Source organism: Eumetopias jubatus, unplaced genomic scaffold (genome assembly GCF_037043125.1).
Source record: "Eumetopias jubatus isolate StellerSeaLion01/CBP00866 unplaced genomic scaffold, mEumJub1_p1.0 scaffold_17, whole genome shotgun sequence".
Classification (NCBI taxonomy): domain Eukaryota; kingdom Metazoa; phylum Chordata; class Mammalia; order Carnivora; family Otariidae; genus Eumetopias; species Eumetopias jubatus.
In genome coordinates, this window is record NW_028274823.1 from 49,837,354 (window position 1) to 49,863,947 (window position 26,594).

At 56.9% G+C, this 26,594-nt stretch overlaps 1 protein-coding gene across 5 annotated transcripts in view; it reads right to left on the reverse strand.

The window, feature by feature from the left end:
• The window catches only part of ZMIZ1 (zinc finger MIZ-type containing 1), a 235,127-nt gene that overhangs the window by 183,874 nt on the left and 24,659 nt on the right, over nucleotides 1-26,594 (reverse strand). For all 5 annotated transcript variants that reach the window (XM_028109611.2, XM_028109607.2, XM_028109608.2 and 2 more), the window contains exon 2: nucleotides 4,486-4,609. The gene's annotated coding sequence lies outside the window, so the exon portion shown is untranslated. The remainder of the gene's footprint in view (nucleotides 1-4,485; nucleotides 4,610-26,594) is intronic.

Below are 26,594 nucleotides of genomic sequence, written 5' to 3' on the forward strand. Positions count from 1 at the left end.
TGCTCAGAGAAGGGCAGCAACTTGTTCAAGGTCACACAGCAGGTGTGCAGCCAGGCTGAGGTTTGAACCAAGTCTAGCAGCCCTGCCCTGCCAACCCAGAGAGTGGCCCACCTGGGGCAGGAATGACCAGTGGGCTGTAGATGATCTCCAGCTCCAGCTGGGGTCAGGGGTGTGGGCTCAGGGCAGGCTACCCAGGCTGGTGGTGGAGGGGCCTGGGCTTCGGGCAACAAATTCCAGGCAAGGAGAATGGGGTGTGCATTCTCAGCTGGTGCTGAAGACGGACAGGCATGCCACATGGGGCCCCGGGAATGCCGGCGGTGCTGCGTGGCCGTTGCCAGGCCCGCTGTCAAGGTCTTTGCAGCCAGCCCCAAGCCTGCCTTGCGCCATGTAACCCTGGAAGTCTGCTGCCTGACAGCTGATGGTGTGCATGCTGGCAGCCCGAAGTCACAAACCAGGGGCCGGAGGGGCTGGCCAGGGAGTGTGGCTGTCACCCCGCATCCCTGCCCACAGAGCTGGGATCAACAACTGTGATTACCTCATGAAACTCAAATCCAGCCCAACCCCAACCCTGCTCTCTCCCTATATCCCTTCTTAAATGACACCAGTCATGTCACCCTGCTCCCCCTCCGTGTGCCCACAGTGCTCGGGTCCGCTCTGCCGCCTTCCTCCAGCTGCCCGCCCACCATCCATCCGTACGCTGTGGGGTGCAAACCACGTGCTAGGCACCGTTGCCAAGATTCTCATGGCTTAGTTGACCGAATTCCTCACAACACAGTGAGGTATGTCCTATCATTATCCCGATTTTAATGACGAGGAAATGAAGCACAGATAGGTCAAGCCACTAATCCGGTGTCACAAAGAGGAGTGGCAGAGCTGGAAAACCCCGAAGCCTTGGCCCAGAGTCTATACCCTTGATCACGTCAGTACCTTCTGCATTCATCCACCCAAGGTGTTTACAGTGCTGTTCCCAAGGTGCCGGCCACATGGGGCCAGTTGTCATGCCCCTGATGAGAGACCCTCTCTCTATGTCTAGTCTCTGTGGGCTGTTATGGCCCAGACCAGCTGGGGCCTTCTCACCTCTCTGCCTGATGTGGGACTCGCCCGAGCTTAGGAACCACATACATCTGGCTGCAGGCCGCCTGGCTGCAGAAACAGGGCCAAGTCACCCGCAGGGAGGAGCAGGGCTGGGGCTTGGTCTATTCCAGCTGGCCAGACATCCAGCTCCACCAGGCCCTCTTCGGTACCCCAGGCACCTCTGGGGTCTCTACGGGGCTAGAGGCTGGAGCTCTTTACCGGGGGGAAAAGCCAGTCTTCCAGAACGCTGAAATGGGAAGCTGGCCTGGAGCAGAGCCCAGGGGCCTCCTTCTGTTGCCCCTGCCCGCACCCCTGCCTACTGTGGGCCTGCCCTCAGCCAGGTGCTAGGGTGGGGGCTGCACCTCTGAGCCTCTGTTTTCCATCTGGCGAGCAGGATAGGACCTCTCAAGGGCTTGTTGAGTGGAGGGATGGGATGTGAAAGAGCTCTGCACACGATAGAGAAGTCTACAGTGCCAGAGGTCATGGTAGCTCCTGGAGGGGTCTCAGGGCAAAAGTCGGGCAGGAGAGGCGGGGGTCAGAGAAGGCTCCATGGCATCTGACCTACAGGAGTGAGTCTGCCAAGCAGAGATGGGCAGGCAAAGGACAATCAGGCAGAAGACTCTGCAAATAAAACACAGAGCAGACCCTCCCAACCACCTCTGCCCTTGGTGGATTTGGCAAAGCACAGAAAAACCAGGCCGCCAAAGGTCAGGGAATGCTTGACACCACTGCCTGACAGAGGGGCTATAATCCCACCCCAACTGAAACCACTGTCCCAGGTTGCTGGGGATAAGATGGATGCCGGCACTGTGGGAGGAGGGGCATGTCTCTCTCCTTGGCAGACAAGACTCCCAGAGGCGAAAGAGGACTTGCCCAAGGTCTCCGGGCTGGTAAGTTACTGGTGGAGACTGCACACAAACTCAGTTCTTGGCACTTAATCCCGCAACCACTACGCTTCATTTGGGCAGAGCTGGCTTCTTGGGCAACTGCACGGGGCCCCAAGCTTAGAAGGACCCTCTCCTGGTTTGATGCTCTGCTGTCACCGTCTTGGGATCCATAATCATCTGTGAACAATGAGACTCTCATTTTTGTCTTGCCCTGGGCCCCACAAATTACGTAGCCAGTCCCGATTCTAGTAGATTCTGACGGACACTGGTGGGGAAGTGGGGCAGGGCCAGTGAAGGAACTTTCACCTCTCTGGGACTTTGCAAGAGCTGGGCTCTGTGTTCGGTCTGCTTTGTGTCTCTAAAAGCAACCTGGCAAATCTCTCACCCTGTCCCGCCTGTCTCCTGGAGGTCTTTCCTAAACTTCTTCCTCACACACGGACTAGCCGCCCACACCAGACAGAACCCACGACTCCCTGTGCCATGGGAGCTCTGACAGGTGAGAAGCCACCAACCCCCGAACAGCTCCTCCTGGAACACTCCTTGTGTGCGCACGGGAGCGCATGCCTGTGTGTATGTGGGACTGTGTGCGCTGTAAGAGCTTGTGCCTACCTGCTGTGGGGCGTCACCATGGTAGTTTGCAAATGCGTGTGAGTGTGTATGGGAGTGCACGTCTACCTGTGTGCACACGTGTATGTTTGTAGCATGTGCAAACCATGTCTGTGTACATGTGCACGTGAGGGAGTGTTCCTCCACATATTGCCGCACGTGTCTGTGCACACGTGACTGTTCGTGCATGGGTGTGCATGCACATCTGTATCCCCTAGCACGCATGGGCAGGTTTACAAGCACGTGCGTGTCTGTGCTCACGAGTGTGTGTGCACATGGATACAGGTATGATGGTGGGTTGGGAGAATCCTCTGGAACTTATATGTGTATCAATACTTGTAGATGAGAACATCATGCCCATGTGTAACTATCATACCACCCAAATCATCTTCCTCCTCACGAAAATCTTGGCCCCCTCAGAGACACACTGGACCACAACCTGGCCCACCACCTCCAAGAAGCCTTCCTAGACTCCGGACTCCCCCATACTCACTCAGAGCTCTATCATTACCCCTCACCCCACATCATGGCAGCTTTCCCACCCTCATGCCCCACCCCCCACCCTGGCCAACTGCAGTCCTGCCAACTTCCCTGCCTTGGTGTCTTATGTTTTCACTCCTGCTCTGCGTCCATTGTTCCGGCCCTACCTGAGGCATCTGACTTCTTACTGTGCCCTTGGGACAGTCCCTCTAGTCTCCCTGCTTCCAGCAGGGCCCTTCTGACAGCCTCTCCAATGCAGCCACCTTCATTAGGCCCCTATCTCACTTAGAACCCTCCATGGCTCCCCACTGCCCTTGGGATCTAGTTCTCCATTTTGGCATTTGTGGCCCTTTACGATCTTCCCATCCCTTTGCCAACCTCATCCCCCATCCTGCCAGAGTTTCCTACCCATCCCCCACTCCTGTCTCCTTACAAAGCTACTCACTTTTGGGTTACCTCCTCCAGAATGCACGCCCCCCCAATCTCTCACCACTTCACTGCACTGGTATGTGGCTTGCACAACATCTGTTGTGCTCTCCCTGCTTCTCCGCCAGAGCCCAGAATGAGATGAGCCCCTGTCCCCTGCAACCTAGGGCCTGACATTGGGCCTGGCATACAGTAAGTGCTTAATACAAGCTAGGGAAACTGAAGTAGGGAGGCAGAGGGAGAGAGAACCTTATCCAGCCAACATGCCCCTCCTCTAGAAGGGGCCCAACGTACCCCCCTCAGGGGCCCCAGAAGCCAGGCCTGATTCATGTCACATCCCATCCACAACTGAGGTGCAGTCCAAGGCCCCTGCAGCCCCTGTCACCTTGTAAGAGTCCCCTCCCTTTGCCATGAGTTGGGTTAGGACCCGGCACTTCTGAAGACCCCGTGACTGCCTCAGTCCCTGCCCCCAGGAGGAGGCTAGCAGAGGTGGGCACGGCCAGGGACAGAATGGTCCAAGGATTAGGGACTGGTGCACCGGAGCCACATCGACCCAAAGGTGAACCCCGTGGGGACTCAGCCAGGTACATGACCTTGGGCAAGTTACTTCCCAACCACAAGCCTCCGTCTTTTTGCCTATATAATGGACCTGATTGCAGCACCTGCCTCACAGGTTGGTGTGCAGATGGAAAGAGTCAATAACTACACAGCACTTAGCGCCGTGCTGGGCACACAGTGCCATTATTATTCTCAAGGACAGATGGGAGGGCCGGGGAGGGACAGGCCTGCCTAAGGCCACACGGGCCCTGGCAACAGCATAAAACCTAACGTCCAAGTCCCAGGCCAGGACACAACCCCCTCCACTGTCTGAGAGGAGGGGGGCCAAGGAAGAAGTGAAAACTGAGAAATAAGCCCCGTCCCCTCATTCCTCCGTGATGACAGCCCAGCTGCCCGCTCCCCCGGCCCCACGGCAGCAGACGCACAGCGCCAGGGGCCAGCCCGTCCTGCTTACCTGCTGAGGTCTCTGTGGACGACCGGGACTTGAGGCTGCTAAGGGCGTCAGGAAAAGGAGGCCAAGGTGGGAAGAAGGCGACGGCCCCCGCGGTCTGATGGGGCCGAGCGCAGCACTGCAAGTCCTGCGGGACAGACCAGAGGGCACAGTGAGCTCCAAGCCAACCTCGCAGGCGGCCCCTACCTCCTCCACTGACCTCCGGGCCCTGCCTGCCCGGGCTCGGCTGGCCATCTCCTGGAAGGCTGAGCTGGCCCCCCCAAAGTGGAGCCATCCCAGAAACTGGATGCTGCCCCCCACCTCCCCAGCCAGGGCCTGTCTCCTGAACTTGGTGTTAGAGGCCCGGCCCAGGCCCCAGCACCGAGGGCCGGCCCTCTGCAGCTGGGCACTGAGAGCAGCAGCTCGAGGGCACACACACACACACACACATCTGTGCTGTAGCCGGCCCGGGGCCCCAGGTGCCCGGCCTTGGGACATGTCTGGTGCTCTGCCCCGAGCCCTCTGCCCCACTGCTCTGTCTTTCAGAGCCCTGCTGGCCTTCAAGACACTGCTCAAGTGCCTCCATGGAGCCCTCCTGTACAGGCCCTTCCTTGCCTTGTTCACCCCCCGGGGGCTTGGGGTCTGGCCGACCGTGTCTTCTCCAGCTTTCTGGAGGCCCGTCTCCTCCCTGGGCGGAGCTTCTGGGCCACAGGAATGAGGTCAGGTTTATCCCTCTCCTCTGAGGCTAGCAAGGCCAGGGACTGTTGGAGGGATGGATGGACAAACAGATGAGTGACAGACGGATGGTGCAGTGAAGGTGTTTAGTGAATAAGATGAATAAAACTGGCCAACTGACGTGTGTCTTGAAGATTTATTTATTTATTTATTTTAAATTTATTTATTTGAGAGAGTGAGCAGGGGGAGGGGCAGAGGGAGAAGCAGGTTCCCCACTGAGCAGGGAGCCTGATCGACATGGGGCTCAATCCCAGGACCCCAGGATCATGACCTGAGCCGAAGGCAGATGCTTAACCGACTGAGCCACCCAGGCGCCCCTGATGTGTGTCTTGAAATCAGGAAGTCCACTGAGCTCTCCAAGGGCCTCCTGATGCCCTTCCCTGTTAGATTCTAGAATACAGCATTCAGGTTGGGGAGAGGCAAGAGACTTGGTGAGGCTGATACTCTTCTCTGTTGATTCCCAAATGCAGAAAGCAAGGCCCTGCTGGGGAAAGGGTTTCCTCCCAGGGTCTCACAGCAAGAGAGAGGCAAGGTCAGAGGTAGACCCCAGTTTCCCTGGGGACTGCTCTGCCCACTGCCCAGAACTATCTCAGATGGAGGCCACCATGGCAGCCCCTTCAGCTCCTGCATCCTCGTGTGTCAGTTCTGCAGGCACCCAGCTTCTCTGAGTCTTGGGGGTCTGGGAGGCCATCTGGTCTGATGGCCCTACATCCAGACCCTACATCTGGTCTGATGGCCTGTGGCTCCAGGTGGGCCCATTGGGGACATTACAGGGAGCCTCAGGGTCAGAGATCTTCAGCCAGGGGGACTTTCTAAAAGCCCCAAGGACACCTTGCTCCCCTCCACAAAGCCTTTGCTGGCTTCCCAAACACGGCTGGAGGGGCATGCACTGGTCACCACCTTAGAAACTAGTTTGGAAGTATCTCCCACCCTGCGGCTTATCAGCAACCCAGCAATTCCACTTCTAGAGATACGTGTGTATGGGAGCACCCGAAGATGTGTACTAGAAATATTCAGAGCAGTGCTATTCGTAAGGGCCCAAAACCCCAAAAGCCTCCCAGATGGCCATCAACCATAGAATAGATACCTGATGTGTCCACACAATGGAATAAATACCACACAGCAATGAGGACTAAGGATCTGCAACTAGATCCAATGATAGAGAAATCTTACAAACCCAACAACCCCAAGAAGCCAGACACGATAGAGAACATACTTAAGGGGCCCATTTACAGAAAGGTCAAGAACAGGCAGACCACTCTGTGTTTGTGGTCGACTAAACATGGTGACAGATTCTTTGCAGCAGTAACTCCTTTCGGCGGGGGTGGGGGGGTAGTCTATTCTCTACCCCCTGGATCTGGGCTGCACTTGAGACTTGTTTTGATCAATAGGATTTAGTGAAAGGAACATTTTCTGGATTACAGAGACTAGGCCTTCAGGCGCACACTGTTTATGGCCTTGGCCCTGTCAGAGGCCAGTCTCCTCTACAGGAGAATGGGGGGACAACTGAGGCCACCCAGCCAACAGCCAGCACTGACTGCCAGATGTGACTGAGCCCAATGCCAACCTTCTGGTCCAGCCGGCCCTTTGGGTGACTAAAGTCACATGAGCCCAAGGGAAACCAGCAGAGGGACTGCCCAGGCAAACCCCAGAACTCGGAGACATAATAAATGGTGGTGGTTTGTTTGAAGCCACTAAGTTTTGGGGTGTTTGTATTGTTGGGCAGCAATAGGTGGTGGAGAGCATGCTGTTGGAAATTAGGAGTCATTGTCCTGGAGGGGAAGCAGGGACTGGGAGGAGGCACACAGGGGGTTCTAGGGCATCTGGAATGTTCTTCATCTGTGTGGTGGTTACATGACTGTGTTCATTTCGTGACAATCTGTCAAGCTACACTTTGGATAGGCACACTTTTCTGCATGGACATGATACTTCAATGGAAGCTGAAAACAAACCAACCTTCTGTGGCTCTCCACCCAGCCGTACCAGGTCCAGCCCCGCCCTGCTCTGCCCACCTCGCTAGCCCAGCCCCTGCCCTGCTGGCCTCATCTCACTTCCCCCTGCACACTCACAGTGCTGCCTCACACCCCTGCCCCTGGGATGTCTTTGCTCTTCCCTCCATGATTCAAGCTGGAGGGCAGGTGGCACCTCCTCCTGGAAGCCTTCCCTGACTGCCCCCAGGCTTTGCCCAGGTATCTAGACTCACGCAGCTCTCTCTCTGGGGCTGGGCCTTCCTGAGCACGGATTAGTCTTTTGCTGTCTCGCCAGCTGTTAGAGCTCTGCCAGCAAGAGCCCTGTCAGGCTTCGGTGGCACCCTTCCTCCTCTTCCTCCAGGGTCAAGACCTACACCCACGCCCCCCCCCACCCCCAGAGTGATGCTGTGATGACCAGAGCAGGTTTCGGTGAAGGGGCACTGGGGGGACTGGTGATCACAAGATGGGTTGTATGCCAGCACCTGCCAAGACCCAGGCTTCTCCCACACACGTCGAGGGTGGGGCTGAATTTGAGGGTACAACGAGGGTCTATGCAATGCAGGAGGGCTTGAGGGGTGCCCTTGTTTTGCAGTACATAATGATACCTGTGAAATGTGTACCACTCCTTCCCTCTTAATGATCTATTAAAATAAAAGAGCAAGGCTGACATGCAGTCAGCGCTGTCTCTCTGCTGAAACAATGCAAAAGACCAGGCAAAGCGGAGGACGAGCTGTAATGCCAGACAGACGGGGCCTTGGCTCTGCTACAAATCCTTGGATGTCCTGACTTGTCTCTATCAGCGAACGCCTAGTGAGAAGCAGAGCCCTCCCCTGTTCTGGCTCCCAGACTGGAGATGCCTGGGGTCTCAGTGGACCCCAGCGCCAGGGCCTCAATCCTTGATGCCCCTCTCTGGACCCCCGCCCCATCTTTGCAGTCCCAGCCCTGTTCTTAACGGATATGTGTGACCTTGGGGGAGTTTCTTCTGGTCTCAGATCCCTCGCTGTCATCCCAGAGATCTGGCTTAGTCAACAATCTCTGATGAGTCACATTTTTCTCTCCCACGGGAGGCCTGGCCCCTGACAGGCCACGGCGGTTCTGCAGCCCAGGTCTCTTTCTGCCTCCCTCCAGGTCCCCACTGTGCCAGGGATGGTGTCTGCCCACTTCCTCCCCACCCCCATGCCTGGGCTATCCCTGGGACATTTTCTCTGGTACCCGGAGTGCTTTTCTAGGAAAGGAAGCTCCTTGGCCAACAGAGAGGCATAGATAAGCCGGAGGACAGCCAGAATGGGAGAGGTCCTAGGAGAGGTGGTCTGCCTGTGGCAGAGGTAACTCCACACACATGAGGACAGCCTGAGTGGGACCAGCCTAATGTTGGAGGGACCCCTGGACTGAGCACACTTTCCACAGGTGCATGTGCTGTCTCCCCAGAGGGGTGAGTGCCCTGTCCCCAGAGGTGTGCAAGCAGTGGGAGTGGCCACATGGTGCTGTGCGTGCTCTGAGCACCGGAACTAGAGCTGAACTCGACATTTCCCAACCTCCTCTGCCGATAAGAATCACCTGGGCTGCCTGGTAAACCCACAGTGTCCCCAGGCCTCTCCCTTGAGAATGGAAGGCTGTGGGCCTGGAATGCAGCCCAGGAATTTAAATTTTTAACAAGTCCTCTCAGGGAATCCTTTGCATCTGGAAAGTTTGGGGGAGCACTGGCAGATGACCTTCCTGGTCCCCTTGGGCCCCGAGATTAGCGATTCCAAGTTGCCCACTCCAACACCAGCCCTACCCCATCTGGAAGATAAGGCTGGCAAGAGAATAACTGCATCATTAAAAGAAAAATGATTTAAAAGCTTTAGAAGGGGCCAAAGATGTCGGGGGCGGGGGGTTCTCAGCCCCCAGCAGTGCTAACTGGAGCTCCTTCCTAGCCCCCCTGGGCCCCCCCGAGTCATCCAGAAAAGCTCGGCACTGGAGGTGGGGGCGGCGAGTGGACAGCTGTTCAGCTGCTGCTCAGTGAGACCCGGAAAAGCAATTATCTTGCTCTTAGCAGCGAGGCGCTGGCTTTTACCCGCCCCTCCCTCCTCCCTCCCTCCCCCTTCACACACACACACACACACACACACACACACACACACACACACCCAGGCCACAGACCCCCAGCTGGCTCTGAACCTGCCTCCCCCCACCCCCAGCCTCCAGATCACTCTGACTCGCTCAACCTCCGTCCTCAGAGCCCGTTTCCAACACTTAAATCATTTAGCCCGCTAAACCGGAGACGGCAAAATGGGTGCTATTTCTTAAAAACATACAGAGAGCGTATTAAATTATTGATAGCCATTAAACAGGGGGAAAAAATTAAACAGCTCTCAGCTCTTATCAATCATTCATGCAGTTTCCACTGGGGTGTTTTCTGGAGAGTGATCACACGGCCAACCCAGGGAGCCGGCTCCTGCCAGCAAGGAAGGAGCTGGGCTGCATGGAGGCGGGGAGGGGTCCCTTGCAGCCCCCTAGCAATTCCCCGGGGCCCAGGATATACAGGGGCAGGCGGCTGGCACAGGGAGGTCAGCCTCTCCGCTTGCAAACTCCCTCCTCCCCTCTCCACCACATCATTAACAAAGGGACACTCCAACACTGCCTTTAGGAACCCCTTCATTAAATCCTGAGGGCCTTCCCTGAGCGTCTACTATGTGTCAGGCACGCATAGAGCACAGATAAGCTCAAAGCACTCATGCAGGTAACCGGGGGAGCCCTCTGCAGGGAAAGGTGACCACAGGACCTTGTGATAGGGGTCTTGGCGGAGATCCAGAGGGCGACTCAGAGGAAAGGGGGCAGCGTCCGCTGGAGGAGGGGCTGCAGGGGAAGGCTTCACCAGAGAAGTAATTCTTGGGTAAATTCTTGCCCAGAGGGCAGTCCAGGAGGGGCGTTCCAGGAGAGTGGTCCAGCGTGGGCAAATGCACTACAGCCTGCGTCTGAGCGCTCTGTCCTGTCCACAGCCCCGTGCGTCTTCAATGGCGGTTACTGGCCGTGTGTGGTTAGGGGCTTGGCTGTCACCTCAGCCTCTCCTCCAGGCACTGTTCAAACCCAGGCCAGCAGTGTGGACAGGCAGGAGGTTGGGGTTCACCCCAGCCACCCAGGGCAACAGCACCGCCACCCCTGTACACAGATCCATTTCCTGGCTTTGACTCGGGACACCTAAGCCAGCGTGATGCAGGCCACGGAGGCCACAGGGCCAGGACACTGCCGGTCTCCCGGCCACAGATAGGCCTGGCAGAGTTACCCTTTGGAGATGTGCTCCCCATGGCTGCTGAGGGGGGCCAAGGCCCCGGGCGCCAGGGCCTCAGGAGCCAGCGGATACCTGATACCGCCCCACCCCTCCACTTGGGGACCATCCACAACCAGGGGCCATTTGAGGCTCTGAGGCCAGGCTGGGCGACTGGCGGCCGTGGGGAACAAAGAGGCAAGGCCCATGCCTGCCCCAGCCCCTGCCCGCCCAGCACACCGGGAGAGCCACATTCTTGAATGCCTTTCAGAAGCTCTCACTTCTCAGGAGCCGGGAGCAGAGAGCTGGGAGCGGGGAGGAGGCCCTGCCAAGTGTTGATAGCACCCTCGCCAGAGAAAGCTGCTGTCACAGGGAAACATTCTGGGGAGAGCGGTTGTTTACCACCAACGCCTGGGACTGTCAAGAAATAATCGGAAGAAATTAAATTTGCAAAGTTGAAATATAAAGGAAGCCTCCTCCCCAAGCCCCTGGACATTTCAACCTGGAGGATTAGGCTGCTCTCTTTTGTCTGATTTGGAGAAATATCCTTAAATCTGCAGGGGGTGGGTGGGGGGATATGTATGCAATCAGCCAGGAAGGGCTGGCGGGGGGGGGGGGGCGCCTGAGCTGTGTCTGGGCTCTGGTACTCACCCTCCCCTCTCTGGGCCTCAGTCTGCTCATCTGCAAAGTGACAGATACACTTGGAATCAGTAAGACCACACGATCATACTGGACAGGGGTAACCTCCGGGTGGTCTGTCCAGTCTACAAGGAACACGCTGGGCTGGGTGGGTCTGAAAAGGTCATCGGCCATCTCCCTGCCTCTACACTGACCCATGCTCAAGCTCTCAGCACCCCTCCCCTGGATTGCTACATATAACCCCTTCCCTCTAGCCCACCTCCACCCAGGTGCAGGGACCCATAAAGGGCTCGGGCCTGAGCCTGCACAGAGCAGGCTGCCATGAAAAGTTTGTTGACCAGCAGAATCAAGACACGAATGGGCAAACGACCCAAAAACGCAATTGAAAACACTTATCCCTGCTCAGGTACCAGTCCTGACTGCCCCCACCAGCTCCTCCCACTGCCAAATTCCCAAGTCCTCGAAGCCCTTCACCTATGAGTCGAGTCCACACTTCTAGACATCTCTCATACCCTCCACACTCCAGCCACACCACAACTACTCAACCTCCTCTAACAACTTCCCTTGGACTTTCATGCCCCGGGGCCTTTGCGTGTGTTATTGCTTTCTCTACCCAGCCAAGTCCTGCTCTGGGTGAAGCTCTATTTCCCCCTTGTAACTGCTGCAACATTTTCCACATTACACTAAACTGGACTCCGTTCACACCTGCTCTGAACTAAACGGGGGGGCACCATGAACACAAATAGGGTTCCTTCCACCAGCACTCGGCACACGGGGTCAGAGAGGGGCCTCTAACTTTACTACATACAAACTAACCACTCCAGCCCCTGGCCTACAGCCCACAATCAGTTCTTCCTCATGGCTAACCTGCATCACTCCTGCTTTCATTTTAAAAGCCATTCCCTGGATAGTGGGTGAGATGTTCTCAGCCAAGTGTAAATGAAACTGTACTCTTGGAGCTCCCAGAGCCGAGGGAAGGGGCAGGCTTGGGAATTTCCAGGCAATGGCCAGCAGAAATTGGCCACAAATGAATCATTAACTCTCGAGTCGAGAGCTCTGAGTGGCTGGTGCCAAAGTCTCGGGCTCTGGCCTGTGTGGGCCACTTGGCTTCACTTGGCTCCAGCCTGGGGGTGGCCCCGCCCCTTGCTGGCCATCTGCTTCATCCCACAGCCACTAGTCACTGAGAGCCGAAGCCATCTGGGCCAGAGCAGCCCAGATGTCTTATGGGAGAAGGCATGCTTTTCCCTAGGAATGACTCCAAACCTTTGCCCACACACTTCTATCTTTCTGGAAAGTTATCCCTTCCGGTGCGCTAAATCCCCCTGTCCTTCAAGGTCTGGCCCCAGCCTGTCCTGCCTTCTCTCTTCCCTGCCCATCTGGGCCCATCTTGGCCCCCATAACCTCTGAGCCCCTGTAGCCCTGGCCTGGGTGTCAGGGGCTTGTTTCTTCAGCAAAGCCCTTGCCAGGATGGGAACTCTGCACGTCTTCTGGACCCCAGAAGCTGACATGGGGGGAGGGCACAGACCAGGGAGCCCACACCTGATAGGGATTGTGCATGGGCTCAGGCTGCAGCTGGCAGAAGAAAGCACCTGGGTTGGCTGCGGGGTCTGCAGACCCCACCTAGCTCAGGTGAGACATCATGTCTGCCTCTGGGCCTCCCTCTCAGGGCCTCAGGCCGGTGGGGGTGTGGTCGAAGCAAGAGCAGAGGCGACCACTGGCAGAGCCAGGTGGCCGTGCGGGGCTGGGCACCTGGTTCCCAGAAGTCCGCCGAGGTCAGCGCAGACCACGGGGTGCCATCGTGCAGGCCGGGGTGTGATTCCGCCACACCTCCTCTAAGCTGCCCCGAAGAAGGGCCTGGACTCTTGGGTGGGGACGGATGGATGTGAAGTCTGGAAACATAGGTACTATTGGAATGTGATGTCAGTGGGTCATTCACTTATGCATTATCTGTGCTTCCGAACCCAGCATCCACCGCATGGCGGTCAGGCTGGTGACAACACCAACGAACACCTCCAACTCGAACGGCTGCTGCGTGTCAAACCCAACACACATTTCTCACGGATCCTCCCAGCACACCACGGTACATACTATCACTATGCCCATTTCAAAGATGAGGGACGCACGCTTCCTAGAGATCCAGGTACCAGGAAGTCCGTGCCGAAGTCCCAGGGCTACACTCTGACAGTGGGGGGATTGGATGGAGGCCCAGGCCCCAGCACCCGCCCCACCCCCACGTGCCCAGAGCCCCTCATCTTGCACACGCAGAGCTGGAACCAGTGCCCTGGGCACCCCACCCTTTACAGGGCCCCTTTCTCATCTGACTCTCAACAGAGCCCCAAGAGAGGGCCAGCAAGGGTGACTATGACCACATCACAGACTGGGAGAGTGAAGCTTGATGGGGAAGGGCCCTGACTTAGCCAGCAGCTTTTCTACTCCTCGAATCCTCGCGATGCTGTTGCAAGTGCTTTATGGATGGGAGGACGCTGAGGGTGGGCTAGGCCAAGCTTGCTGCCATGCGCTGTGGACAGAGCCCGGGTGTGTGACCTGCTCTGCCCGGCTCCCGACTGGGTTTCTCCCATGACACGGGGCTGTCCCTAAGGCCTGGCACAGCATTTGTGTGGGCTGCTGAACCCAGTGGGGAGAGGAGACGTAGGGGTGCTGCATGGGGGCCTGGGGACCGGTGCTGCGTGCCCCCTCAGCCTCCTCCTGTGGGAATGGGAACGGGCTGGAGTACCCCGGAGCATGAGCCCACCTCCCCACTTCCCCACAGGACTCTGGGCCACGTCACTCTGCTTTCGTCTACCACGGCAGAGTCTCAGGATGAGCCTACCGATCAGGAGAGGGTGCCTCGGCCAGCCCCGCGGCTCGCCGTGTGTCCAAGCACGTGTGGGTGTGTGAGTGTGGATGGCATCGATCTGAGGAAGACAGGAGTGTGCAAGGGGAGCAGGTGGGCAGGCGGCCATCCGCAGGACTGCGCGAGAAGCCCGTTGCCGCCGCTATGCTCACGGAGTCAGGCCTGTCCAGAACAAGCCCATAAATCAGGACGCTGCCTGCCGCGAGCATTAAATCACTGTCCGTGGGACACAGTGCTTAGTCGGGGAAGCAGCCCCATCGGGCCCAGGCCCACCGTCTAGGGTGCAGGGTCGGGGGGTAGCTGGTGTTGGCTCAAGGCCGCCCCCAATCAGACCTCACTCCTGCTAGCCCACGAAGCCCCGTCTCCCTCTGCCTTTGCTCTGGTTCTACACTTCTTCCTCTGCTCTCAGCCCGGGACCCCTTATTTCACCCCCCAGGTTGAGGGCTGCTCTCTCACCCCCAGCCCTCAAGGCTTCCCCCAGAGACCTAGGTGTGCCAGGGGTGCGGGTGGTGGACAGCCCACTTCTGGGCAGGAACACTGACTGGGCTGCTGTCACCGGCCCTCCTGTGAGTCACCGCCTCCGCCTGGCCTCACGTTCCCTGTCTATAAATCGGAGACTGGAACGGGCCCTCGTGGGGCTCCTCGTCCTGAGGATCTGACGCCCAGGGAAAAGATCCTCCGTGGAGGCTGATTAATTATGACTATTAATAATACAACCATCTGTATCTCGTGGCAGAGCAAGGATGATTAAAACGGCCCCATGCCCCAGCGGCAGAATAAATGGGTCTCCGGGTGGGCCAGGGTGTCAGCACCAGGCGTGTGAGCAGATCTGTGGTGGCTGTGTGTTGGGGGGGGGGGGCTGTTTATACTGCTCTGCACAGAAAGATGCAGAGAGGAGAGAGACAGGCAGGCAGATAGACAGACAGATGGCCGCGAGCTGGCTCATCAGCTGAGGAGCGAGGGACAGTTACCCCATGCCAAGGCTCTTGGGCAGGATTTTCTCTGCCTACCACTGGAACAAACCAACTTGGCCTTTCCACTTCTCTTCAACACCCTCCAGCCCCATTCCAGAGTAGAGCCCAGAGGCCTCAGTTGCAGGAGTTAACAAAAGAGTAAGGGATGGGGATATCCTTTATCCATAGAAGTTCTGGACACTTGCGATCTGCCAGGGTTGGGCCAGCCCCCCCGAGCCAGCACTCTAGGAATAGACTGGGGACCACCCATTCCATGGCTCTGTGCCCTGGACACTCAGGTCCCCCTGCCCTCCACAAGCCTTGCCCTAATAGCCTCCCTCTAATGGGTAAGCCTTTCTCAGCACCCCCTCATGCATTGGGGCTGATGCATGCTCTCCCTACTCCCACCACCCTATGGGATCCAGTGCACCCTGGACCTCGCCGGTCCACCTGAAATACTTCCTCGGTATACGTATCCACCTCTCACCTCACGTTCACCAGACCATGAGATGCTCTTGTTGACCCACCTCTATGATCCCTCAGTGCCCATGATCAGGACACAGCCTGGGAGAGGGACCCCTTGTCCTGCACTCACCAGCTGGCCCTTGAGAACCCTCACCCTGAGCCAGCCACTGTTAACCTGTTAATAGTCACAACAGCCCTATGTTGTATTTATGCCCATTTTACAGATGAAGAAACTGGGGTACGGAGAGATCAAGGGACTTGCCAAAGGTCACATGGCCAAGAAGTGGTTGAAATGCAAAGCAGGCCATTTGGTTCCAGAGCTCCTACCCACTAGGCTACAAAGATTCCAAATGAACGAGGGAAGAAAGGGAGGGAGGGAAGAAGGGAGGGAGGGAAGGAAGTTAGCTGGTTTAAACATCAGGATGCATAAATTTAGTCTTTTGAGCTTTCTTTGTGAGTAGAAGGTGAAATGGCCAGGAGATGAGTGCCAGGTCTCTGCATTAACTAGCTTTATGACCTCAAGCAAGTCACTTGCCAACTCTGGGCCTCAGTGTCCCCATCTGTAAAATGGGGACATATGGGGCTGTCTCACCCACTGACCAGATATGAGAGCAGTGGTAGAGTGAGCACCCAGAGGACAACAGAGCATGACCATGACGTCCATATACACGGCAGCCAGGATTTCCAAGCCAGCAGCCTGCGTGCCTGCTCTGGTGGGGACCCCAAGAACAATGGATGGGGGGTATGAAGCTTTGGCTGCACACTGACTATTCTCGGGTCTGTCAACCCACTTCCTGGGCGCCTAACCAGTATGCAGCCTAGGGCTAGCCACGGCATATACAGATCAGCACACAGGCTTCAGGAGCCTGGCCTACAGTGTGGTTGGGGGGCGCCCCCTGCCTCCTGGGCTGCCCACGGAGCACCTGCTTCATTCCAACCGGAGCTTCTGTCTCCATCACTGGCTGACCACCACGCCTGGTGCTGGCAACGCGGTAGGGACTGAGGCCAGCCACAGGCTTGGAGAAGCTCCCAAGTGACAGGAGGTCAGGCATGTCACCAAGCTCCCCGCCCACACCACGGCAGCCATTAACAATCAATCCCCATACTCTCTTTCAGAGTCAAACGTGACCTTAGACTTGCTTTTCGAAACAGCACTCCAGGCTGTTCCTCCCAGGTGGGGCAGAAAACGAAACCTATGGTATTTGACATGCCTGCTGGTGGAGCAACTCCCACCCTCACCGGTAAGGCCTGGACCCTGTCAGAGGGACCCCTGTGGCCCCTCTGTTATGAAGCATAGCGGTCACCTGCGAGCGTCATGCGGGCAGAGGACAGTTTGCCAGAGTGTTCTTCTAATCGCCCGTCCCCGTCCACTCCTCTACGAGGAGACAGACGGTGAGGGAGGTTGGCAGGGAACTGTGAAGATACGGGCAACGTGAACAGTGCACTGGCCCCATATGTCCCAGCAGCCTACCTGGTTTTTGTCAATCCCTCCTGCCATCTAGACTGCCATTTATTTAATATTGTTCTTCTTTTTTTTTTTTTTAAAGATTTTATTTATTTATTTGTCAGAGAGAGAGCTCAAGCTAGGGGAGCGGCAGGCAGAGGGAGAAGCAGGCTTCCCGCGGAGCAGGGAGCCCGATGTGAGGCTCGATCCCAGGACCCTGGGATCATGACCTGAGCTGAAGGCAGACGGTTAACCCACTGAGCCACCCAGGTGTTGCTTAATATAGTTCTTGAAATCAACTCACAGTTTTTGCTAAACTACATTTATTTTTTTAAAAAAACTTTATGGTCTTACCTTAAATACACAATTAGCCTCCCTTGCCAGGAATAGAAGTTGAACATAAAAGCCAACGCAAGGAGAGTGGACCGTGGCATTACTCTGCTGCCCATCTGCTGGAGGGTTCAAGGCCCTGGCCTCTCTCTGTTGGAAAGGGAGACCAGCAAGCATCCCAGGCCCTGGAGGCTGTCCTCAAAACAGCCAGAAGACTAGAGGGTACAGGGTGGGGCAGGGGGCAGAGGGGTTTTCTTGGTTGTGACAAATGTAGCCCATGAACCCCTGACAGTCACCTTTGTGTACCTTTGAGGAGCACAAACGCAGTGCAGTGACGCTTGCCGGCTCTGAGAGGTGGTAGGTAACAGGTCTCTGATACCCAGACGAGGAAACAAGAGGCTCAGAGAGGTGAGCCTGCTGGCCTGAGGTCACACAGCAGTGAGCGGCCAAGCCAGGCCTCTGACTCGGGCCTTCTGACCGAGCGCAAGGCTCCTCCCTTTCTGCTGCCCCTACCATCTCGATGCCACCTGGAGTCGCTTAGGCGGAGGGAGTCACTCTGCCCCGCGGCTGGCGTGGTAACGGTTTTTATACCTGAGGTTAACAACTGTGATTTAAGAGGTTATTTGTCTTAATTTTTGGGAATCAGTTTCGCAGGGAGGAGATAACTAACACATCGGGCTTGGGAAGCTAGTCTTTTTAGAAAATATTTATAGCGTTTCAAGACAGTTTGGTGGCAAATGGATACAGCATCTGCTATTTTCCGCACTTTCCACCACAGCTCCAAAACCCAGAGCAGTGAAAACACACACACACGCACGCACGCACGCACGCACACACAACAACCACAATAGCAACCACATCGATGCTGATAGGAAATCCCAGCCCATCCCTTCTTTGAGAAATAAAACACAAAACAAAACTGGCGTGAGTTCAGGGCTCATTACTGCCTCTGGTTGGAGCCCCAAAGTGCCTCTCCTAGCAATACCTAAGCTGATGCTCAGAAAGCCAAGGCCAGTGGGCCAGTCCCCAAGGCCACAGCGAGGTTCACTGCCTCCAGGGTTAGGTTTGGCAGGACGCCCAGGCCCAGGATTGTGGCTCTCAGAGGAAGCCCAGACAGCAGAAGAGCCCCTCCCCTGAAATTTGGATTCCTGCTGTCAACTGAAGAGGGACAGGGAGAAGGCAACGTCCAGAAGCCAAAGACATTTCATGAGCTAGAAGCTGAGCTTCTGAGGTCTCTCTCCTCACATTACCTCCACAGTTATTCATCCCTCTGACGTCAGTGACGTTTAGGACCCATTTTGCAGATGGCAAAACTGAGGCTTTAAAAATCCTAGTGATTTTCCTGAGGACACAACTGCTTGTATGGTAAGCTGGTCCTTTTGACCTTCCACAGGCAACCTGGCATTTCCGACTGATCTCCTGTGACCATCCTTCAGGTGGCTTCTATGCCATACTCATCGGCACCCCAGGGACCTGCAAGGCATCTCCATGGCCCCATCTTTACCCGCATCACGACCTTCAATACCAATCCTCTTTACCCAAAACGCAGCATCTCAAGCTACAGGACCCTGAGGACCTTTCGCTCCATCCTAGCATCAGGTGGGAATTCCAAGGCCCAGAGAGGGGAGGGGACATATTCAGGGTCACACAGCTGGCTGATGACAAAATGAAGGCAAACCAGGTTTACTGTTAAAAATCCCAAATGTGTTGGGGCGCCTCGCTGGCTCAATCGGTAGTGCATGGGACTCGATCTCAGGATCATGAGTTCAAGCCCCACGTTGGGTATACAGCTTACTTTAAAAAAAGTCCCAAACGTGTTGCTAACTCCCTCTGTCCTTGGCATCCTGGTTCAGACACACGAGGACCCACGGTTACTTCACAATAAGTCAATCCAGCTGAGAAGAAGGCTTGGTAGAGGACACACAGGCCTTGGGTCAAGCTGATGGCAAATGGTGCTCCAACATCCCCCAGCAGCACGCCTTCTGGTCTGAGCAGCCCAGCCTTTTGGGCAGAGCCTTCAACCCCCTCTGCCCCAAGGATGCTGACACTGCCCACCCCCACCCACGCCCGCTTCCAAGTCAGGGAACCGGAAGGCCCTCATCCATCATGCACTGGGACAAAACCCCAGGCCAGGCCCCGAGGGAGCAACCGCCCACACAGCCTGGCTGGAGGCTGGCAGAGAGCCTCCGGGAGGAGAGCCGTGCCAGACTGGGGCCTGGCACTCCCCAGGCAGCTGCTCCCTGAGCAACCCTCTGGACTCAAATGTTGACAGGTATAGCAAATGCAAAGCATCCACAACAGCCTGCTCCCCAGATCCTGTTCTGCCTCCATCCTCTACTGGCCCCTTCTGGATCAGTTGCCCTCTCCCCACCCCCAACAGTGCAGGCATCAAACGCAGAAGTCGAGGAGCCCTCCTTCATTCTGGTACTCCCTCTCAGCCAAGCCATCTGCCACTTCCACCGTCCATCCTCCCTGGGTTCTAACCTGCCCACCTCTCTCCAGCTCCTTTGCCTGGACGAGGGTAATAGCCCTTCACTGGCCCCCCACTCTCACTTCCCTCCTGTTCCTCCTTGCAGGCATGGAGCAAACCTTTTCCTGTTTATAGCCCTCCCCAAGGCATCCCCACGGCCCATACACCCGGTGCTTCTGGCCCCTGCCCACCTCACCAAGTACACTGCCTGCCCCTGCACCATTGCTGCTCTCCAGCCCCACTGGTTTTCCTGCCCCAGGGCCTTTGCACCTGCTGTTCCCGCTCACCACCTCCTCCCCCCAGTATGGTGAGCTCCATTTTATTTAAGTTTCTCAGGGGGTCCTTCCTAATAGCCCTTGTCTAAAGTACATGCCCCTCACCCACCCCAGTCACTCCACAACATCTAACTCTGTATTATTTCTGTACCGTACGGACTGCAAGCTGATTGTTGTTGAAGCATGTACTTATTTGTTAATTGTCTCTTGTCCCCACCCCGATGACGTTAGTCCCGGAGGGTCAGCACCTTGCCAGGCTGGCTCCCTGCTCTATAGTTAGCAACTAGAATAATGCCTGGCACCAAACCGATGCTCAGTGAGTGTTTGTTGAAGGAACAAGTGAGTGAGCATCCATGATCTTGTCAGCTCAGCCCCCACCCCCACAGCCAAGTTGGGAATGATCTCACTTCACTGAGGAGGGCATAAGTGAGATACCAAGAAGTGCCCCATACGCCCACGAGCACTCAGCGGTGGAAGTGGCAGCATGTTCCCTCGGGACCAGGCCTCCTGATGCCCAGACTGAGGAAGGTACAAAGATTAGAGAATAAGAGCCCATGGAAAAAGCATGAAATTGTGTGGCTCCAATATTTCTCTTGCAACTTGAAATGTCGCCTCTCTGAAAACCACATCCTGCCCCTTGTGAGCTGGGCTTGGCCTCAGCTCCCAGCTGTGGGCAGCCTCGCTGAGATCCCCCACCCTGCTCCTTCTCTTAGTGGGTCCTGGAATCCACTGGCCCAGCCCCGAGGCAGACGGCGGGGAGAGGGGGGCAAGGGAGGCCTCCCCTTCCTGGTGGGGCAGGAGGAGGGGGCTGAGCCAAATGCGGGTCACGCTGCTGCGCCCACAGCCCTCTGAGAGCTAAAAATAACTATGTTTACACACTCCCAGAGCTGGGATTTCTGCCTCCCTGTCAGGAGGGGTTCAGGACCTCGCTGTGTCCGCATTACCCACAGCACATCTTACACTGGGGTGGGCCGGTACCTGGTCCAACGCAGGCGAGGACCAGGGCTTTCTGGGTTTGCTTCCTCGGGTTGTTCTAGGAGGAGGGAGGTAAGGAAAGCGGCGGGAGCTGAGAGCCCATCAGGAGGGAGCTTACCGCTCCTCCTCCCGGGGGTTAGAGACACAGCTAAAGCAGGGGGTACAGAGAAGGTGGCCAGAACCTGAGCCTTGTGGGTGCCCGGCCAATTTATCTCAAAGCTTTGGGGGCCAGGGCGCCACGGAGAGCCTGGGGACTGGTGGGTTGTCCAACTTGCTGTGTGAGCTGGAGCCGGCCACTTGCCCTCTCTGGTCGTCAGTCACCGCTCTGCATGAAGGCAACTGGCAGTGAGTAACTGACACCTTGCTCCTCGTGTCTCCCTCCCAGAGTGTGCAGCGCCCCCAGTGCCTCCTTAGCGTGCGTGCTGGCCCCTGGGGCCCCATGGCTTGTCTTCGTGCAGGATGACCAGGTACACTTGCCAGAACAGTCATCACCTGGCTCCCCTCCTCCCTCCCTCCCTGTCCTGGTTCACCCCGATGGACTTTAACACCAGAGGGGTAGGTGCCAGTCGCCTGCCTAGCGGCGGCCCCTCCCTCTGCACAAACAGGCCCTTCTCTGACCTCACGGCTCCTATGAATGTGGCCATGCCAAGAAGAAACACGCGGGGTGTTGGAGGACTGGCACCCTGCTCGGTCACCCTCCTCGGGCAGGAAGTGACCTCGGCACTGACCTCCGCTAGACGCCCCGCCCCCCAATAACCACCAGGCCGAGGACCTTAGGCCTCTCAGGATCTAGCAGCCCCTGGCCTTTCTTCTCCTGGCTTGGGAGACCTGGCTGACTTGTTGCCCCTAGATGGGAACAAAGTCCATGCCTTCTGGCCTGACTTGAAGGGCTGTAGCGCTCCAATAAATGCCTCTGGTCCTCTGAGTCTTTGCAGGGGCTCTTCCCTCTGCCTCTGATGCCCTTCCCCCACTTCTTGGCCTGAGAATCCCCCAGTCATCCCAGAGGACTTAGTTGCTGCCTTCTCCAGCAGAGTGAGCTCGGCGCCCCACCAGCGCCGCGTGCCCCCCTCCGTCAGATAGTCAGGAGCTCCCCTGAGGCAAGGACCTTGCCCCCGTCACCCACAAAGCTGGTGCAGGAAGGGCACTCTGTAACCGTTTGCTGAATTAACTCTCGAGCTAAGAGCTCTGTCCTGTCTCCTTTCTCCAGCCAAGTCCAACCCTGAGACACCTCCACGTATCCCTTCGAGAGTCTGCAATCTGCTATCAGCTCCACCCTTGGCCTTCAGAGGCTCCTGTGGTCTCGGGACCTCTCGGAGGCCCAGCCTCTGTGCTGCTCATCAGACCTGCAGCGCTCCTGCAGCCTCTGACATGCACCCGCCCACGTGCGCCGGGTTGCGGCCAGCGTCTACACCATCACACCCGTGCCCCGGGATTCTGTGTGCACAAGCCAAGGGCACCCCTCAGATACCACGGCACCCAGTGCTGCCCCCCTCCACCTGCCCCATGCAGCAGCGCTGCATCCCTGCTCCCGTGGCCAGGTCCCCACCAGTATTGGGCCTTGTGACTTCTGTCCTGGAGGGCAGGGCTCTCAAGGGCCCTGTGACAACATCCTTCAAGCTGCCACCACAGTGATTGTTCTATAAATCAGATCCTGGCTAGGTCACCCCTCCCCTCCAAATCTTTCCTTGTTGACCCTGCAACAAGGATAAACTTTAAGGCGTGGATGGCATTTAAGGCCCTCCAAGGATGTGATCAGGTCCCCCACTGAGCTCCTTAGGCTCCCACCCACCCAGGTCTGATGCCCCCCCAACTATGCCTTTTCTGCTGAGCACTGCCTGACTCATCTTTTGGGGTGCAGCTCAAAGGTCACCTCTTGTGGGTAGGAAGCCCTCCCTGAATACCCTTCCGTGGCAGCCTGACCTAAGCTGCACCACTCAGCTAGGCTATGATCATAGCCACTAAATCCCACGGCTGTAGGGATGCTGGCCCGTCTTATTCCCTAGTGAGGCTCTGAGCTCCTGGGGTCAGGCTGGGATCTGTTACCCAGAGCCTGGTACAGGGTTGGCACTCAGCAGACATATTCTGAGCATCATAGGGCATGGCCCCCCGCACCCCCAATCAAGGACTCTCATTTTGGCGATAAGCAAAGTGATGTTCAGGGGGGCTGCAGATTTGTTTAGGTCGTGTATGCAGTAGTGGTGGGAGCCATGCAGGGTAGGAAGAGCCAACACCCATGCTCCTAGGCCTCTGGGACCCGGCCCTCTAGGTAGTGAAGAGAGCCACCTACTCTTCCTTCTAAGGCACCCGCAGCTACTGTACCTTGCAGCTTCTCAGCGCCGCACCCAGCCCCCACTCCCACAGGGGCCTGAGCTCTCTCTGGGCGGAAGGGGACACTTCCTCCAAGCCCAGCCACTGGGTGGGCGGTAGGGGGAGGGGTGTATGGAGAGAGATTCTTCTCAGGCAAGTCACCTGCACAACACAGGACCAGCCATCTTCCCGGACCCAGAACAAGTACCAGTATCAGCACCAGGAGGACCTGTAGGGGTCACGGAGGCTCCAAGAGGAGCAGAGGCAGCCTGGGGCAGAGCTGGACCCTGATGCCACCTCTCCCTGCTCGATGTGCAGTGCAGGGCCCCCTGCCTTTTCCACACCCCAGACTAACAAGGTTGCTTCCTCTTTCCTGAGGCCCCAGGGGGCCTTGCAACCTGGCCTTCCTTTCCAAGCGAACACAGATGCAAAACCAGTGAGTAAATCCTAGGTTCCTGCAAAGCCAGGAGAGGAAGGGACACATTAAAGGAAGACTGGGGAGGGACCCCTGTCCAGTAGGGCCAGGGCACCTGTGCTCAGGGAACCCCCCAACCCCCAGGAGCACTGGCTTCCCAGCTATGGCACACTCAACTCCCAGGCCCCCGGGGTAGGTCCCAGCAGGCTGGTGGCAGTCATGACTGCATCAGAACGCCCCCCCCCCCCAAGTCCTTCCCACCACCAGGGAGTCCTCTAGGCTCTGGGTTCCAAGGCTGTGGCTCTGGGGTGGGTGTCAAGGAGGCTGCTGGCCTTGCTGGCTTTCAGGGCCTGCTCCCTGGCAGGGTGCAGTGGGGAACATCTGACCCATGGCTGGGATTTCCTAACAGAGTGGTTCCCATTTGGCTCACCTGCCAGGTGGAGCCAATCTCCTCCTGCCAAACCCCAGGAGCCGATTCCAATGCTCTACACTCAAGCCTGAGTCTCAGAACTTCCCCCCATTCCCCGCCAGAGGCACCAACAAGCGACAAAAAGCTGCAAAAGCCTGAGCCTGTCCACTGCCCACTTGCTAATTAACCTCGCCGATCATGATGGTGACCTCACAGGTCCAGTCCTCGGACAGGTGCCGGCCCTGTCCCCACAGCATCTCCTCCCTCTGGCACTGACCTGTGTGCCCAACCCAGCCTCTGCAGCAACGGGGCTCCGATCCCAGCTCTGCTTCCTCCCAGCTGTGTGAATGTTCTGCCTCACCTCCCTGAAGCTCATGTGTATGGCTCTCAGGTTCCTGGAGTCAACTAAGACAGCCGTGCAAAAGTAATGCTGGTATCGGTCAGGGGCTTCCAGCGCACCCGAGCCTGTTCTGAGCCCCGTACCACCATTAATTCACTGATGCTCACAGGATCCCTCTAGGTGGCTCTGCTACCACACCCCTATTTTACAGATGAAGAAACTGAGGCACAGAGTGGTCGAGAGTCACTTTCCTGAGGTGGCCCAGTTGATAAGCGTGGGAGCTAGGATTCAGTCCCAGCGGTCTGGCTCCAAGGCATATGCACTAAACACCACGTGATGCTGCTTCTGAGGAGCTCCTACCTTCTCTCCCTGACCCTGGGGGCCTCACCTTGTTGAACTCCCTGCTCCCCCATCAACCGGAGCACATGGTGCTTCTGGTCCTCTGAGTGCCCCGTCGAACAGGCCCTCCTCCCTGATCAACCGCATTAGCTCAGACACTCACTCCTTCCACTTTCCCTCTGACCTTGACCCTTAGGTTGAAATGACTACTCCACCATTCTCCCTCCCCAAGGCCAAGGCTTCCATTGAAGCTCCTGGAGCCACCAAAGGCGGGCCCAGTGGTGTTCTGGACGTGGCAGGATCCCGGTAAATACTTGTGGGGTGGCTGAGTGACACATAGGTCCAGAAGCCTCTGATTTTGCCCATCTCATGGACTGATGTTGCCTGAGAAGTTCTTGGTCATGAGGCCCCATAGAAGGGTCCCGGTGGATGTCAAAGCCCCTCCAGGAGCTCTTCTTCCTCCTATTGCTAGTGGGGAGGGCAGTTAGCATCCAGGCAGCCCGCAGGGAGGTGCCATGAAGACCACATATGTAGTGAGCACAAAAGCCCAAAGTGACAGAAATTGATAAAAACTTCACCACACCGCTGACACCCCATATATCAAAGGGCCCAAATCTCATTCTCTGCTTGCCTCCAATTTCTACCAGAGCTTGCCGGCTGCACGTTTATTGAGAAGTTTGTGATCTGACAGGCACTGTATTACCAACATTAATGATGCATCAGTCTCTAGAATTACTGGGGAAACAGTCCAATTGATTTTATTATTATCTTGAGTTCTTCACATTTCATTCCAGGCAGCTTCGCTACCAGAGTTTTTAAGCAAGGACCAAAGTAAATAAAGGTCTCGGGGCTGGGGCTGACTCAGGTGGGGGAACCTGAGCTCATTCCGGGACCCCTGGTGACCGTCCTCCTCCCTCCTCAACAGCAGGAGGGCCCCTGAAATACCAGGTGGTGAAGAGTGGCAAGTGTGGTGTCCCCAAAGAGAGTCGAGCCGGGGGACAGAGCAAGAGCTCAGAGCAGGCCTCCCATTCATGCTGCAAAGATGGAGGTGGCTGGTGGGAGGCAGAAATAACCATCGATGTCATCCTGTCATGCGTCCCTTGGCTGGGGCAGGGAGCTGGCCCCTTATGAATGCACACGCAGATCCGGCCCCGTGTTCACACCTGGGCCCATGCCCACAGCAGGCCTAGCAGCTCTGCTGGCTTGTCTGGAGGCCAGTGGAAGACCCAAGGCAAGGTGAAAGATGTGGGTGGGGCCCACCTTGTCTCAGGCCACTTAGCCCCAGCAGCATGAGACTCCTTGCAAAGTTTCTAGAACATGTAAGCACTTTCCAGTCTCAGGCCTGCCTCTGCATGGGATATTCCCTCTGCCCACATGCCCCAACATCTCATGGCTCTTCTCAGAAAGGCCCTCCTGCCACAAGGGCCCCCACGCCCACCCCTTCCCATTCTCCAGGCAGTAGCCCACTTGTTTCTTTCTCAGTTCTTACCCTAATTTATGAAGGGGCATTGGTTGACCCGTTTCCCCCCTTTGGCTCCCTGCAGACAGGGACCGTCTCTGTCTAGTCACTGTGACAGCCCCAGAGCCCAGCAGGGTGCTACCCCCTGCAGGCCCCCTCACCCACGTGGGGGAATGAGTGCCCGAGTTTGAGTGTAGGCAGGGACAGAGGAGCTAGTTTCGAGTAGTCCCTGAAGGCAGCATTTTGAACCAAGAAGTTCTTGAGAAGATGGCGGGTTGTTTCAGGGCTGGTGTTCCTTGCCCCACCCCTGACCCCCACACTAGAGGTCCTATGAAACACTCTCTCTTCTAGCTCCTGGGGCAAACACCAGGCCGTCAGCACTCAGCTCCCACTCCTTCTCCCCCTCAGCGGCCTCCAGGACCCCTCAGAGGCAGCAGGGCAAGTGGGAGACGGAGGGCTTAAGGTCAGGCCAGGGACTGGATTCCAATCCTGGCCTCGCCATGTAAG